The sequence below is a fragment of the Carcharodon carcharias genome, chromosome 18, assembly GCF_017639515.1.
Source record: "Carcharodon carcharias isolate sCarCar2 chromosome 18, sCarCar2.pri, whole genome shotgun sequence".
Taxonomy (NCBI): Eukaryota; Metazoa; Chordata; class Chondrichthyes; order Lamniformes; family Lamnidae; genus Carcharodon; species Carcharodon carcharias.
In genome coordinates, this window is record NC_054484.1 from 34540227 (window position 1) to 34558097 (window position 17871).

At 44.5% G+C, this 17871-nt stretch overlaps 1 protein-coding gene across 3 annotated transcripts in view; it reads left to right on the forward strand.

Moving 5' to 3' along the window:
• Positions 1–924: 924 nt before the first annotated feature.
• Positions 925–17871, forward strand: part of cmss1 (cms1 ribosomal small subunit homolog) — a 330534-nt gene continuing 313587 nt past the window's right edge. For all 3 annotated transcript variants that reach the window (XM_041211440.1, XM_041211443.1, XM_041211442.1), the window contains exon 1: positions 925–1115. The gene's annotated coding sequence lies outside the window, so the exon portion shown is untranslated. The remainder of the gene's footprint in view (positions 1116–17871) is intronic.

Sequence of the window (17871 nt, forward strand, 5' to 3'; positions counted from 1 at the left end):
GACCTGATCTGCCATTATATCTTCAGTATTTCAACTACAACCATTATCACTCCCTTTGCCTTGATCTTTTTGACATTACTGTCTCCCACCCTCTACCCTATCCCAGACCTTCTCTTTTGTTTTTCCTCCCCTCCCCCTCCCCCTCCCCCGTTCAATGGCATTAAACCCATCACATTTCCACTTGCCTTCAGTTCCGATGAAGTCATATTTGACTCAAATCATTAACTCTGTTTCTCCACAGATGCTGCCAGGCCTGCTGAGTATTTCCAGCATTTTCTGTTATTATTATAAAAAGTGAAGCATACTGAGGGTCATCTCTGCACAGAAGCAGACCCTGAGCCCTGTGCATGTAAGAAACAAGGCCCATGTTCAATTACAGGAAAGATGGATGAGGGCAGGGGAATAATAAAATTGGGGGCGGAGGGGGGTGGGGGGGAGGTAGTGCGGTGGGGTAGAAGAGAGCCAAAAGTGTGTCATGTGGGTAAACGGGGATAAGAGTGCTAGTCTGGTGGGGCTGTAGGAGCAGCAGCATAAACCAGGGAGAACGTGACAATTTAACAGCTATAATAGAACAAACACATATCTGCAATATGGGTAAAAAGAAAATCCCCGGTATTACTCACACACATGATGTGTCTGCAGTTTACTGTGCTAACGGTTACATTTGATAAGTGGAGGTGTTTCTTTCAGGGTGGGGTAGGAGCTGAGGGTTTTTTTTAAAAAGCTGGGCTATGATGCTGCCATGTGCACAGGGTCAGTGAGGGCAGAGCTCCTTCTGCTGGCTGCTCACTTCCTGCGTCCTCAGGTTCCCTTGGAAATACAGGTAGTTTCATCTTCAGCGTAGCGGTTTCGACATTTCTCAAGAACCTCCCCCCGACCTCCGACATTAAATTTTAAACAAGCAGACAACCTGGCACACGATGGTGTGTCAACCGGGCCCGGAGCTTTGCTGCCGGCCTCTGCGCTCCTGTCCCTGGTTTATTAAATTGGGGGTGGCTGGGTTGGCCGGGCTTGTGTGGAATGTGCTGCTGGCCCCCGCTCCAGTGTCAGTGCCGCGCGTTGCTCGGGGAGGAGGAGGAGGAAGAGGAGGAGCGGGGGCCGGGAATCGAACTCAGGTACTGGGAACGGGAGGGAATCTCACTCTCACTCGCCGAATGTCGGGGCAACAGGGCTGGAAACCACCTCCTCGTCTCCCGGGGGGGATGTTTCACCCTCCTGCCCTGCCCCTCCGGTTTGAAGCGTGCTTTTTCCGAGTGCGCCGGTAATGAGGCCGCTGACGGGCGATTAGTCCAGGTCTTTTTTTTAAAAAAAGAGACCCCCTCTCCCCCCCCACCCCCCCGCAAGTGACAGACCAGATCGCAACGCAAAAGATGCATCAAAATACATGTTGCAAAACTTAGTACGAAAGTCATTTTGGTTCCTTGGGGAAGCAACCTACTCCTCTGTGTCATTTTCATAGCCAAATGCATAATTTCCAAACTGTTCTTTTGATACCTTGTGGACATTTTTTTTTGCTCCTCTCAATCTGATGTTTTGGAGAATTACATCTGCACGTGTTGTGCACGGTAATGTTGCACCTATCTGTAAGTCCTCTAGGAGGTATTACAGTATTAAAAAAGAACATGTGCTATGAGCTGACTCCTTTTAAATGGACCAATGGTTATTGGGATGAGGTGGAGCAGACTGCCTCCCCGAACTGTTACTGGGATAACTGGAGAGGAATCCGCCCAGCTGTATTTGGACAACCAATCCCTCCCATGGTACCAAATAAGGAATTGTGAAGGTTGTAATAGCCCCCACCGGTTGTAGATGGCATGAGAACAGCTTATTCTAGTGCAGAATTTTTTTCCACATTTGTAGTTAATTTTATTCCACAATTACAATAATGGCAAAATAAATCAAAATTCAACTCCTGTTGTATGTATATATTGTTGGATTTGGTGCAGTGGGACCTCAATGCAGAGGAGGAAGAGGGTGATCCATTTTGTTGTTTCACCTCCGTAGCTGGTGAGTGTTTCCCCTTGGTCTCTAAACTGAGAAACTAACTTGCTATCACCTATACTTTACTAAATTAGTAACTAACTAATCAAATAAATAAAAATGTTGACTGACATGGCAGGGTGGGTGGGTTTTTAAAAATCATTCAAGGGATGTGGGCTTCACTGGCTGGGCCAGCATTTATAGCCAATTCCTAATTGCCCTTGAGAAGGTAGTGGTGAGTTGCCGCTCTGAACCGCTGTGGTCCATGTGGTGTAGGTATACACATAGTGCTGTTAGGGTGTTCCAGGATTTTGACCCAGTGACAGTGAAGGAACTGCAATATATTTATTATAACCCCCCCAGGATGTTGATAGTGGGGGAACTTGGCGATGGAATGCCATTGAATGTCAAGGGACAATGGTAGATTCTCTCTTGTTGGAGTTGGTCATTGCCTGGCATTTGTGTGGCACGAATGTTACTTGCCACTTGTTAGCCCAAGCCTGGATGCTGTTCAGGTCTTGCTGCATTTGGACATGGACTGCTTCAGTATCTGAGGAGTTGCGAATGGTGGTGAACATTGTGCAATCATCAGCGAACATCCCCACTTTTGATCTTATGATGGAAGGAAGGTCAGTGATGAAGCAGCTGAAGATGTTTGGGCCTAGGACACTGCCCTGAGGAACTCCTGCAGTGATGTCCTGCAACATAATTGCAACATATGAGAATTTGTGGAGAGCATTGTGATCCCAGGCAAACCACCTCTGTGAAAGTTCGGCTCCAGAGGCAGAGATGGGGAGAGTTACCCGGAAGCTTGGTTCTGGGAGGCAATCACACCCGTTAGTTTAAGTAGAACTTTAAAATTCATCAATGATCAGGGACAGGCGTGTGTGATTGCGCGTTTGGGGATCCAGGGTTTAGTAATGGAGCCTCGGCCCTTGACTTTTATCAACAGGAACGAGGTACTTGCTACTTGTGTGGATGAGAGTAAGGTCTACAGTGTGGAAGGATAAACTGACCATAGCACAAGAGTGCAGAGCACATTTAAGGAGAGGGGAGGGGCAATGAAAAGGAATGTGGTCATGAGAGGGAACAGTATCTGTCGTCATGGGGATAAATAAGTTCTCTGCAGCTGTGACTGGCAGTTTTGTAGGGTGTGTTGCCTACCAGGTGCCAGGTTTAAAGCCATATCCTTAGGACTGGAGCCAAATTGGGAGGGGAAGGATCCATTTATTATGTTCACGGAAGAACCAACAACATAGGTAGAACTAGGAATGATGTTCTGCTGAGAGAGTTTGAGGACTTGCGGTCCAAATTAACATGCGATACCTCAAAAGTAATAATCTCTGGATTGTGACCTGAGTCTTGGGCCGAGTGGCAAAGGATCAAGGAGACGAGAGAGTTAAATGCATGGATCAAAGATCGGTCTGGGAATAAGGAGCTTTGATTCAAGGACGCTGGCACTAGTACTTTGGAAATAGGGAACTGTTCCATTGGGATGGGCTCTACTTTTCCCAGGAATCAGTGTCCTGTTGAATTTTTTAACTAGGGTTTGGGTAGGGCTTTAATCTAAGAGAGGTGGGAGAGGTCAGGTGAAGGGAGATTTGGAAATCCAAAGAGAAAGTCGAGACATCACAGCAATGTAATGATTTGGATAAAGACAAACAGAGTGGGACAGGAAGGGATAGAGCCTAATGGTAATAGTACATCAGGCAATATGCCCATGTAAAGAATAGTGGTTAAAAAAAATAAAATTGAAGGCTTTCTCTCTCAATGCATGAGGCATTCATAACAAATGAGTGGTACAATAGAGATAAATGAGTTTATAAACACCAGTATGGAGAGATGGTTACAAGGTGCCTGAGTTTGGGAAATTAATATTACAGGGTACACAACATTTCAGAAAGAGACAGATTGGAAAAAGAGGAAGAGTAGACATGATAGCAAAGGATGACATAAGGACAATTGTATAAAAGGTTCTTGGCTCAGAAAATAAGGAGGCAGAATCAGTCTGATGGAAACTAGAAATAACAAGGAGCCTGAAAACTCTGGTGGGAGTAGTTTATAGGGCCCTTAAAAGTATTTTTAAAAATTATTTAACGGGATGTGGGCTTCACTAACTAGGCCAGCATTTATTTTCCATCCCTAATTGCCCTTGAGAAGGTGGTGGTGAGCTGCCTTCCTGAACCGCTGCAGTCCATATGGTGTAGGTACATGTACAGTGTTGTTAGGGAGGAAGTTCCAGGATTTTGACCCAGTGACAATGAAGGAACAGCGATACAGTTCCAAGTCAGGATGGTGTGTGTCCTGGAGGGGAACTTGCATTCCCATGTGTCTGCTGCCCTTGTCCTTCTAGGTTGCAGGTTTGGAAGGTGCTGTTGAAGGAGCCTTGGTGAGTTGCTGAGATGCATCTTGTAGATGGGACACACTGCTGCCACTGTGTGTCGGTGGTAGAGGGAATTAATGTTTAAGGTGTTGGATGGAGTGGCAATCAAGCAGACTGCTTTGTCGTGTCTTGAGTGTTGTTGGAGTTGCACTCATCCAGGCAAGTGAGGAGAATTCCATCACACACCTGACTTGTGCCTTGCAGATGGTAGGCAGGCTTTGGGGATTCAGGTGGTGAGTTACCAATAGCAGAATTCCCAGCCTCTGGCCTACTCTTGGAGCTACAGTATTTATGTGGCTAGTCAAGCTCAGTTTCTGGTTAATGGCAACCCCCAGAATATTGATAGTGGGGGATTCAGCGATAGTAATGCCATTGAATGTTAAGTGGGGATGGTCACTGATGATTGTGCAATGTTCCCATTTGCGACTCCACAGATTCTCTCCTTTTGAAGATGGTCATTGCCTGGCACTTGGTGTGGGTGTGAATGTTACTTGCCGCTTATTAGCCAAAGCCTAAATGTTGTTCAGTTCTTGCTGCATATGAACATACACTGCTTCAGTATCAGAGGATTCGCAAATGGTGCTGAACATGGTCACTGATGATTGCACAATCTCTACATCTGATCTTACGATGGAACGAAGGTCACTGATGAAGCAGTTTAATATGGCTGGACCTAGAACACTACCTTGAGGAACTCCTGCAGCGATGCCCCGGGACTGAGATGATTGATCACAAACAACCACAGCCATGTTCCTTTGTGCTAGGTCTGATTCCAACCAGTGGAGAGTTTTCCCCCGATTCCCATTGACTTTAGTTTTGCTAGGGCTCCTTGATGCCATACTCACTCAAATGCTGCCTTGATGTCCACAGCAGTCACTCTCGCCCCACCTCGTGTCCATGTTTGGATCAAGGCTATAATGAGGCCAGGGGTAGCTCTGGCTGAATTGAAACTGAGCATCTGGGTTGCTTAATAGCACTGTCGGCAACACCTTCCATCACTTTGGATAGGACGTACCTGGGCAATTTCCACATTGCCAGGTAGATAACAGCGTTGTAGCTGTATCGGAACAGCTAGTCTAGGGGCAAGGCTAGTTCTGGAGCCCAAGTCATCAGTACTATTGTTATTCCTAGTTTCCATCCATACTGTTTCAGTTGTATTGCTGGTATGCTGTCAGGACCCATAACACTTGCAGTATCCAGTGCCTTCAGCTATTTCTTGATATCATGTGGAGTGAATCAAATTGGCTGGACTGGTTTCTGTAATGCTGGGAACCTCAGGAGGAGGGAAATGGATCCTCCACTCAGCACTTCCTGCTGAAGATGGTTGCAAATACTTCACTCTTCTCTTATGCATTAATGTGCTGGGCTCTACCATCATTGAGGATGGGGATAATTGTGGAGCCTCCTCCCCCAGGTTTGTTGTTTAATTGTCCACCACCATACACACTTGGATTTGGCAGGACTGCAGAGTTTAGATCTGATCCATTGATTGTGGGATTGCTTTACTTTATCAATCACATGCTGCTTACACTGTTTGGCATGCAAGTCATCCTGAGTTGTAGCTTCACCAGGTTGACACCTCATTTTTAGGTGTGCCTGGCATGGCCCCTGCACTCTTCATTGAACCAGGATTGATCCTCTGACTTGTTGGTAATGGTAGAGTGGGAGATATGCTGGGCCATGAGGTTACAGATTGTGGTTGAATACAATTCTCTGTTGCTGATGGCCCACAGCATCTTATGGCGCCCAGTCTTGAGTTGCTAGATCTGTTTAAAATCTATTCAATCTAGCATAGTGATAGTGCCATTCAACACAGAGGGTAGCCTCAATGTGAAGATGAGACTTTGTCTCCACAAAGACTGTACAAGGTGGCCGCTCCTACTGATACTGTCATGGATGGATGCATCCGTGACAGGTAGCATGATAAGGGTGAGGTACGTAGGTTTTTCCCACTTGGTTCCCTCACTACTTGCCGCAGACCCGTCTAGCAGCTATGTCCTTTAGGACTCAGCCAGCTCAGTCAGTAATGGTGCTATTGAGCCACTCTTGGTGAAGTGCATTGAAGTTCCCCACCCAGAGTGCATTCTGTGCTACCCTCAGTGCTTCCTCCCAAGTAGTGTTCAACATGGAGGAGTATTGATTCATCAGTTGAGGCGGGGCATAGTTTGTAATCAGTAGGACATTTCCTTGCCCATGTTTGACTTGATAGCATGAGACTTCATGGAGTCCAGAGACAATTTTGAGGACTCCCAGCGCAATTCCCTTCTGACTGTATACCACTGTGCTGCCACCTCTGGTGTGTCTGTTCTGCCAGGACAGGACACACCCGGGGACGTTGATAATGGTGTCTGGGATGTTGTCTGTAAGGTATGGTTCCAGGAACATGACCATATTAGACTGTTGCTTGACTGGCCTGTGGGACAGCATTTCCAATTTTGGTGTAAGCCTCAGATGTTAATAAGGAAGACTGCAGGGTCGGCAGGGCTGGATGTGCCGTTGTCATTTCCAGTGCCTAGTATTTAGCATTTAAACTGTTGGATAGAATACTAAGCAAGAAATTATTGGGGGTTTGCAATAAAAGCACTGTAATAATTGTGGGGTCTTATAATCTTCATGTAATAAATTGGGCAATTCAAAGTGGCAAAGGTGGTCTTGAAGATGAGGTTGTAAAATGCTTTTGTGACAGCTTCCAAGAACAATACATTGTGGAACCAACTAGGAACAAAATTATTTTACATCTAGTATTATGTATTGAGAAAGAGTTAATAATCTCATAGTAAAAGATCCTCTAGGAAAAAGTGATCATAATACAATTAATTCCATATAAAATTTGAGAGCAATATGCTCATTTCCAAAACAAGGAGCTTAAATTTAAACACAGACAATTACATGTGTAAGAGGGGAGACTTGTCTAAGGGTTATTGGGCAAATAGACTGAATGGTATTGCAGTAAATAACCAGTGGGAAGCATTTAAGGAAACAATTCAAAATGTTAAACACAAACACATTCCATTGAAAAAAAACTCAGTGAGAAAGATCCCTCCATGGCTTACTGGGGAAGTTCACGCTGTATTAGATTCAAAGAAGAGCTTTATAATGTTGCAAAAGAGAGCTATAAGCCTGAGGATTTAGAAAGCTTTAGAAACCACCAGAAGTTTGATAGATAGGGAAAAATAGGATATGAGAGTAAACTAGTCAGGAATATGAAAATTGACTGAGCTTTTACCAGCAAACATTGGTTCCTTAGAGACAGAGACAGGAGAAATTATAATGAGAATGAGGAAATGACAGACAGTAAAAGACATAAATTACATACTAGAAATAGAGGGTGACCAAGGAACTCACCAAGGCTCCTTAGATAGCATCTACCAAACCCACAACTACTACCATCCAGAAGGACATGGGCAGCAAACACATGGGAACACCACCACCTGCAAGTTCCTCTCCAAGCCATTCGCCCATCCTGACTTGGAAATATATCGCTGTTCCTTCACTGTCGCTGGGTCAAAATCCGAGAACTCCCTCCCTAACAGCACTGTGGGTGTACCTACACCACATGGACGGCAGCGTTCAAGAAAGCAGCTCACTACCACCTTCTCAGGCAATTAGGGATGGGCAGTAAATACTGGCCTAGCCAGCGGTGCCCACATCCCATCAATGAATTTTTAAAAAATAAATAAAATTGAAGACCATAAATTAATAACCAGGGAAAAACTACTAGAGAAACTTCAAGGGACTAAAAGCTCACAAATCCCTCGGACCTGGTGGCCTACGTCCTCAGATTCTAAAAGAGGTAGCTGTAGGGATAGCAGATGATGAATAGTGGATAATTCACCAAGGTTCCTTCGACAGCACCTTCCAAACCCGCGACCACGACCACCAGTGAAGCCCACATTCTGTGATACAGTTTAAAAAAAAGCTGATTATGATTTTTAAAGTTCCCAATATTCTAGAATAGCCCCAGTAGACTGGAGGCTATCAAATATAACACCCCTATTCAAGAATGGAAAGGGAGAGAAAACCGGGAACTACAAGCTAGTTAACCTAACATCGGTCATCGGGAAAATGCTGGAACCTATTAAGGATGCACTTAGAAAATCATAGTATAATAAGATATAGTCAGCATGATTTAATGAAAGGGAATTTGAGTTTTTTGCTCACCACCACCTCAAGTGCAATCAGGGATGGGCAATAAATGTTGGTCTTGCCAGTGATGCTAACTTTCCAAGAGCGAGTATAAAAAACAGTAGGATAAATAAAGGGGAGCCAGGAAATGTAATATGCTTGGATTTCTGAAATGGACTTCCTAAGGTGTCACACAAATGGTTAATAGGCAAGAGAAGGGTTCATGGAGTTGGGAGTAATAGCTTGGATGGAGGATTGGTTAACAGGCAGGAAGCAGAGAGTAGGGATAAATGGGGCATTTTCAAGTTGGCAGGTTGTAACTATTGGAGTGCCACAAGGCAATGGCCTCAACTATTTTCAATCTATATTAATGACTGACCCAAAGAGACAGAGAGTAATGTATCCAAATTTGATGATACATTCCCACCTGGCTTGTAAACTGTGGGGAGTACACAAGGAGGCTGCAAAGAGATTTAGATAGTGTAAGTAACTAGAAAACAAGATGAAAGATGGAGTTTAAAGTGGGGAGTGTGAGGTTATTCACTTTGGTAATAAGAATAGAAAAGCAGAATATTTTTAAAAAGTTGTGAAACCTTTAAACGTTGATGTTCAGAGAGATTTGGATGGACTCTTCAAGGAACACAAAGTTAACAAGCAGGTAAAGCAAGCAACAAGGAATGCAAATGGCATGTTGGCCTTTATTGTAAGGGAATTGGGGTACAAGAACAAGGAAATCTTGCTACAGTTGTACAGGCTTTGGTGAGACCACAACTGGAGAACCATGCAGTTTTGGCCTTTGTGTTTAAAGAAGGATATACTTGCATTGGAGGTGCAATGAGAAGATCGTCCTATGATGAGAGACTGAGTAAATTAGGCCTCAACTCTGGAGTTCAGAAGAATATGAGGTGATCTCCTTGAAACTTGGAAGATTCTGAAGGGGCTTGACAGGGTAGACGCTGAGAGGTTGTTTTCCCTTGGCTAGAAAATCTAGAACATAGGGCTCAACCTCAAGATAAGGGCCAAATATTTAGAATTGAGATAAGGGGAAATTTCTTCACTCAGAGGATTGTGAATCCTTTTACTCCAGAGAATTGTGGGTGCTCAGTCTCAAACGTACTCAATGATGAAGATAGACAGATTTTTGTTGTCTTAGAGAATCAAGGGATATGGGGAGCAGGTGGCAATGTGGAGTTGAGGCAGAAGGTCTGCCATGATCACATTGAATGGCGGAGCAGGTTCTAAGAGCCATATGGTCTACTTCTGCTTCTAACTCTTAGGTTATTAAAAGTTAAAAGTCTCTGGCGACTGCTCTGACCTTGTGTACGTGGTAGATATTGAGTAAAACCTATAACTTGCAGTGTTGCAAGTTCTCTTTAAGCTATCAATTTCTTGCTAAAATGCAGCTGAAAAGTGAGGCCCTCTTGCATATGTGTCTGGAAAATTCTAGCATAAATCACAAAAAATAACATGGTATGTAATTTCTATGTATAAGAACATAAGAAAGCAAGCTGTCCTAGTGTCTTGTGGTAAAGAGGGTGCAACTGAGCAGTGTATGCCAGAAGGCCACTAGTGCGCTGGCACTCTCCCATTATCATTGTAGTTTCACACTTGGCACCTGCTGCCCTCTCCAAGCTCACCTCTTTTATAAGATCCAGCTCCTGATCTCTTGATTCCCTCTAAACTCAACTACTGAGACTTAACAATTTCTTCACAGAATCACAGAGTGCAGAAGAGGCTCTTCGGCCCATCGAGTCTGCACCAACACGTGAGAAATACTTGACTTACCTGCCTAATCCCATTTACCAGCCCTTGGCCCTTGGCTTGAAAGTTATGATGTGCCAAGTGCTCATCCAGGTACTTTTTAAAGGATGTGAGGCAACCCGCCTCCACCACCCTCCCAGGTAGCGCATTCCAGACCGTCACCACCCTCTGGGTAAACATCCCCTCTCACATCCCCCCTAAACCACCTGCCCCTCACCTTGAACTTGTGTTCCCTTGTGACTGACCCTTCAACTAAGGGGAACAGCTGCTCCCTATCCACTCTGCCCATGCCCCTCATAATCTTGCACACCTCGATCAGGTCACCCCTCAGTCTTCTCTGCTCCAACGAAAACAACCCAAGTCTATCCAACCTCTCTTCATAACTTAAATGTTTCATCACAGGCAACATCCTGATGAATCTCCTCTGCATCCCCTCCAGTGAAATCACATCCTTCCTATAATGTGGCGATCAGAACTGCACACACTACTCCAACTGTGGCCTCACCAAGGTTCTATACAACTCCAACATGACCTCCCTACTTTTGTAATTTATGCCTCGATTGATAAAGGCAAGTGTCCCATATGCCTTTTTCACCCCCTACTAACATGCTTCTCCACCTTCAGAGATCTATGGACACACACGCCAAGGTCCCTTTGTTCCTCAGCACTTCCTAGTGACATGTCATTCATTGAATGCTTCCTTGTCAAATTATTCCTTCCAAAGTGTATCACCTCACACATTTCAGGGTTAAGTTCTATCTGCCACTTATCTGCCCTTTTGACCATCCTGTCTATATCTTCCTGTAGCCCAAGACACTCAACCTCACTGTTAACCACCCGGTCAATCTTTGTGTCATCTGCAAATTTACTAATCCTACCCCCCACATAGTCATCTATGTCGTTTATATAAATGATGAATAATAGGGGACCCAACGTAGATCCCTGTGGTACGCCACTGGACTTCCAGTCACTGTCATCACCCTCTGTCTCCTACAACTAAGCCAATTTTGAATCCACCTTATCAAGTTACCCTGTATCCCATGTGCATTTGCTTTCTTTATAAGTCTCCCATGTGGGACCCTGTCAAAGGCTTTGCTGAAATCCATATGAACTAGATCAACTGCATTACCCTCATCTACACACCTGGTCGCCTCCTCAAAAAATTCAATCAAATTTGTTAGGTATGACTTCCCTCTGACAAACCCATACTGACTATCCCTGATCAAACCTTGCCTCTCCAAGTGGAGATAGATTCTCTCCTTCAGAATTTTCTCCAGTAGTTTCCCTACCATTGACATGAGACTCACTGGTCTGTAGTTCCCTGGCTTATCTCTACAACTCTTCTTAAATAGTGGAACCACATTAGCTGTTCTTCAATCATCAGGCACCTCCCCCGTGGCCAAAGAGTAGTTAAAAATTGAGACAGAGCCCCTGCGATCTCCTCCCTTGCCTCCCTCAGCAGTCTGGGACACAAATCATCCGGACCTGGAGATTTGTCCACTTTTAAGCCTGCCAACACCTCCAATACCTTGTCACCCCCTATATTAATTTGCTCAAGAACCTCGCCGTCTCTCTTCCCGAGTTCCATACCTTCATCCTCATTCTCTTGGGTGAAGACGGATGTGAAGTATTCATTCAACAGTCTACCGATGTCCTCTGGTTCCACTCATAGATTGCCCCCTTGGTCCCTAATGGGCCCTACTCTTTCCCTGGTTATCCTCTTCCCATTGATATACTTAGAATATCTTGGGATTTTCCCTACTTTTACCAGCCAGAGCTTTCTCATATCCCCTCTTTGCTCACCGAATTGCTTTCTTAAGCTCCACCCTGCACTTTTTGTACTCCACTAATGCCTCCGCTGATTTGCTCCCTTTGTACCTGCTAGAAGCCCCCCTTTTCCTTCTCATCCAATCCTGAATATCTCTGGTTATCCATGGTTCTCTGGGCTTGTTACTCCTTCCCTAGAGAGAACATGTTGAGCCTGTACCCTCCCCATTTCCTTTTTGAACGCCCCCCACTGCTCTTCTGTAGATTTCCCCACAAGTAGCTGTTCCCAGTCTACCTAAGCCAGATCCTGCCTTATTTTACTAAAATCCATTCTCCCCCAATCCTTACCCTTATAATTACCCTAGTTTTTACACACTAGATTGTGCACATATTTGCTCCTCAATTTCCCACTGACTATCTGGGGGTCTATAATAAGCACCTAACAATGTGGCTGCCCCTTTTTTATTCCTAAGCTCTACCCACAAAGCTTCATTCGATGCCCCCTCCAAGATATCATCTCTCCTTACTGCAGTAACTGACTCCTTAACTAATAATGCAATGCCTCCTCCTCTTTTACCCCCTGCCCTGTCTTGCCTGAAGATCCTATAAACCGGAACGTTGAGCTGCCAATCCTGCTCCTCCCTCAACCACGACTCTGTGATGGCTACTATATCACAATTCCATGTGTCAATCCTCACCCTTAACTCATCCGTTTTACCTGTAATGCTCCTGGCATTAAAGTAGAGGCCATCTAGCCTTGCCCTACTCCCTTGAAACTTAATGCAACTGTACTCCCTCTGACTTGATTGTTTTAGTGTAATATGATGTGTCCCTATTCTGCTAACATTCTGTGTTCCCTCCCCCTGCCGAATTAGTTTAAATTCCTCCCAACAGTGCTCGCAAACCCGCCCGCAAGGATGTTAGTCCCGCTCTGGTTCAGATGTAGACCGTCCCGCTTGTACAAGCCCCACCTTCCCCAGAAATGGCCCCAGTGATCCAGGAATCTAAAACCCCCCTCCTGCACCAACTCTTAAGCCACGTATTCATCTGCGCTATTCTATTTCTGAGCTCGCTAGCAGGTGGCACTGGGAGTAACCCAGAGATTACAACCCGAGAGGTCCTGCTTTTTAGTCTATTGCCTAACTCCCTGAATTCTTGATGCAAGACCTCATCCCTCTTTCTACCTATGTTATTGGTACCGACATGTACCATGACCTCTGCCTTATCACTCTCCCTCTATAGGATGTCCTGCAGCCATTCAGTGACATCCTGGACCCTGACACCAGGGAGGCAACACACCATCCTGGAGTCACGTTGACAGCCACAGTAGCGCCTATCTGTTCCCCTGACTATAGAATCCCCTATTTCTCTGCCTCCCCTCCAAACAGACAGGCTGCTTGTGGTGCCAGAAGCTTGGCTCTGTCCGCACTCCCTGGAGGAACCAGCGCCCTCATTAGCCTCCAAAATGGAATACTGATTTGCAAGCGGGACCCCAGGTGGACTCCTGAACTACCTGCTTTTTTCTCTTAGACTGCCTGATGATCACCCATTCCCTTCCTTCGTCAAGTCCCTTCAGCTGCGGTGTGATCACCTCTCTAAACGTGCTATCCACGATGCTCTCAGACTTGCGGATGCTCCAGTGTCCCCAATCGCCATTCCATATCTGAAACCCTAGCTTTCAGGAGCTGCAGCTGGACATACTTCCTGCACATATGCTGGTCCCGAGCACTAGAAATGTTCCCGGCTTCCCACATGGAGCACAAGGAGCACACCACAGCTTTGAGCTCTCCTGCCAAGACTTATCCCTTTAAATTAAACCTTTTAAATCAATTATTCTAGGGCCCTTCTTTCCTGATCCTCGTTACTACAGAATATACAAACTATAAACCACAAAAAGACCTTAAATTATAAGGGATACCTGACCTTACCCACTGCTTACCAGTCTTTCCTCTCCCTCGTAGCCTCTACTGCTGCAGCAGGGAAAGACCACTCTCTGAAGATTTAAGAAGTTGGATAGCAAAGAAAAAATGCGAATAGCACCTCTTCCCCTCCGCACCAAATTCCCACTGTGCACCAAATTCCCACTGTGCACCAAATTCCCACTGTGCACCAAATTCCCACTGTGCACCAAATTCCCACTGTGCACCAAATTCCCACTGTGCACCAAATTCCCACTGTGTACTAAATTGCCAATATCCACACTCACTCTGGCTGTGTCTCACTCAGGATGAGGTCTCTTCCCTGCTCATGTGCAATATTAATAGCTCCATTTGCTCTGGCCGTCTTTAGAGATTGCCGTAATCATTCCACACCTCAGAGTTTTGGCTCAACCAATCTGCAGTCACAACCTGGCATGTTTTGCTATTCTTGCTTTCCTTTCTAAAATCCTTGATTATCTTTTTGCTTCCACCTTCCTTAAAACTAATCCCATCAGATCAGTAGCCAAGTACTGCAGATGCTGGAAAACTGAAGTAAAAACAGAAAATGTCAGAAATACTCAGCAGGTCTGGCAGCATCTGTGAAAAAAAAAAGTTAATGTTTCAGGGCGATGATCTTTAATCAGAACTAGCCTTCAGTTTAGTGTCCACCTTGTTCAGAGTACTGACATTGCTCTGGTCAAAGTCACAAATTACATCTATCAACAGCTACTGCATTAAGTATCCCTCCTTTTTCTCCTTGATATTTTTTCCATGTTTGATATGGTCATCCATACCATTTTCCTCCTTTGCCACTCTCTCATTATAGTAGATATGCACAAGTTTAGCATTTTTTTTATATTGCTTAGTTGTTTCACTTTTGTTTAATAAGAGTAACCTCAGGCTGTCTTATTTTTAACTTGGGTGTCAGTTGTGCTGAACTTTGCTATGGAATTTGGATAATCCCGTTGTTTTATCAGTGGAACTATTGGGACAAGCTCTTTGCACTTACTGAATTGAACCTAACTTTCTAAATCAAACAGCAAATTTGTAGGGTCAAATTTGTGATGTTATTTGTTCAGTGAGTGTGGAGAATGTATATATTTACTGTAACTGATTTGTTCACATCCACTTGGCTGCATTTCTACAATATAAATGCACCTAAGACATATTAGAATTTACATTACCGTCCAGATTTATGAAGAGAAGGACAGAAATGTGACAAAGTTGTGATCTTTAATATTAGGTTTTAGGATACTTCTGCTGCTCGCATAAGGAAGCTTGAAAGCACTGGCTAAATTCCATGGACACAAGCAGCCTCCACTGTTTCTCTATGTTTAGGTTACATACCTGCTGTGTGTCATCACCCATAACTAAGTCTAATAATTACCTTCCATTTTGACCATCTTCTTTTAAGGAAAGAACCTCCTCTTTCTCAACACAGACATTTCACTATCTAGTCTATTTTTGAATAATTTAAATTTCCTAAGAATGTGATTGTATTGTTAATATACACCTCTTTAATTTCATCCTCAATTTCTGTTTCAATATTGTGGCTGATCCTACCTTCTGTTAACTGTGGCTCCAAGGTAGCACTCTTGCCTCTCAGTCAGAAGATTATGAATTCTAGATCCATCTGAGCCTAAACATCTAGGTAGATATTTCATTACATTACTTTGGGAGTGCTGTAATGTCGGAGGTGGATTGAAGCATTAAATCAAGGCCTGTCTTCCCTCTCCGGTGACCTTAAAAGATCCCTGGTCATCATTGGAGGGGGGCACTGGTGTTCTCCCTGATGTCCTGGCTAATATGTATCCCTAACCAACACCACTGAAACGCAAGTTCTGTCGAAGGGTCATGAGGACTCGAAACGTCAACTTTTTTCTTCTCCGCCGATGCTGCCAGACCTGCTGAGTTTTTCCAGGTAATTCTGTTTTTGTTTTGGATTTCCAGCATCCGCAGGTTTTTTGTTTTTACCACTGAAACAACCTATCTGATCATTATCATATTGCTGTTTGTGGGAACTTGCTCTGCGGAAATTGGCTTCCATATTTTCTACATTGGAACGTAAGCAGCAAAATACTTAAGTGCCTGTAAAGCACTTGTTAATTGACTGCAAAGTGCTTCAGGACATCCTGGTTTTGAAAGGCTGTACAACTGCAAGTCTCTTTCTCTTTCTTACCTAAACACAGAGCCAACTTTCTCCCAAGTCTCTCCCTTTGCTGCACTCTGTTTTCATTAGTTTGTGCATAGTTGTTAACTACTTGCTTTTTGAAAGGGCAATCTGTGATTTGGCTTTGCATCCATTTGACTCGCACAAGGCTCCTTTCACCCGCTAATTCTAGGCACTTTAAAAACCACTCTCAGCACTTTGCAAATGATCTCTTGCCATTTGTGATTTTTCAGCACAAGCAGCAAATGTAACACAAACCATGAATGCAAATTAACTGCAACCTAGCCGCCCACACCAGATGACATTAGATCCATTCTATCCTGCTTCAGCAGAAATGGGTGGAGTCAAAAAGTTTGGAAGAGTATTAGTTGAGACATCACATGAGAATGGTGCAGCAAGGACATGTTAGTCAGAGAATGAGCAATGGCAAGGTTTGGGATGTAGACCCTTCCTTAGAAGCTAGCCAACGATGTATTTTAAATAAATTTGAAACATTATTCCCTAAATTCATTCCTGGATAATGTCTGATTAACTAGGAGATGTTCTGGTGTAGTAGGTACGGCCTCTGTCTCTGAGCCAGAAGCTTCGTTTCAAGTCCCACTCCAGAATTGATGGCCAAGGAAGCTGCATTCATACACAGCCAAACAAGTTGATTATCAACCTTCAAATCCTTCCAACACATGCTAGTGGCAGCTGTTAAGAGTGGGGATGATTCCTGTTCAGCCATGTGATGGAAAGAAAGTTGGTGCCTCTACCATCGCTATCCATCGCTCCAAACTACAACATGCATGTAAAAGTGCATGTTGCCACAATAACTTGGACTCTGAGTGAACTGTAGTGCACCACGGCCATCTGATTAACTCCAATTTGCATACAGCAAGATACTACAAACAGATGTGACATAAATGACCTGATTAGCAGGTTTACTGATCTTGATTGAGGAATAGATGTTGGCCTGGTTACCAGGCAACTCCCCTGCTCTTCTTTGAGTCATGTCCTGTGATGTTTTACATCCACTTGAGAGAGGTTTCAGTTTAATATACCTGACTCCCCATCAGCTGATTCCCCAAGGCACAAGTCAGAAGTGTGATGGAATAGTCTCCACTTACCTGGATGAGTCCAGCTCCAACAACACTCAAGAAGCTTGACATCATCTAGGACAGAGCAACCCGCTTGATTGGCACCTCATCCACAAACATTCACTCCCTCCACCACCGAAGCATAGCGGCAGCAGTGTGCACCATCTATAAGAAGCACTGCAGGAACTCACCAAGGCTCCTTAGTCAGCACTTTCCAAACCCGCAACCACTAACATCCCGAAGGACAAGGGCAGCAGACACATGGGAACACCACCACCTGGAAATTCCCCTCCAAGCCACACACCATCCTGACTTGGAAATATATCACTGTTCCTTCAGTGTCACTGGGTCAAAATCTTGGCACTCTCTCCCTAACAACACTGTGGGTGTACCTACACCACATGGACTGCAGCGGTATAAGAAGGCAGCTTGCCAACACCTTCTCAAGGGCAATTAGGGATGGGCAATAAATGCTGGCCTAGCCGGTGATGCCCACATCCCAAGATTGAAGAAAAAAAAATGGCATCTCTGAAAGTTCAGCATTCTGTCAAGCTGTCATTTCAATGCAGTATTAATTATATGCTCAAATCTCTGAAGTGGGTCTTGAGCTCCCAACCTGACTGAGGAAAGTGAACCCCTGAGTCGAGGCTGACCGATTTTGATTAAGAAAGCATACTGCTTTTGATC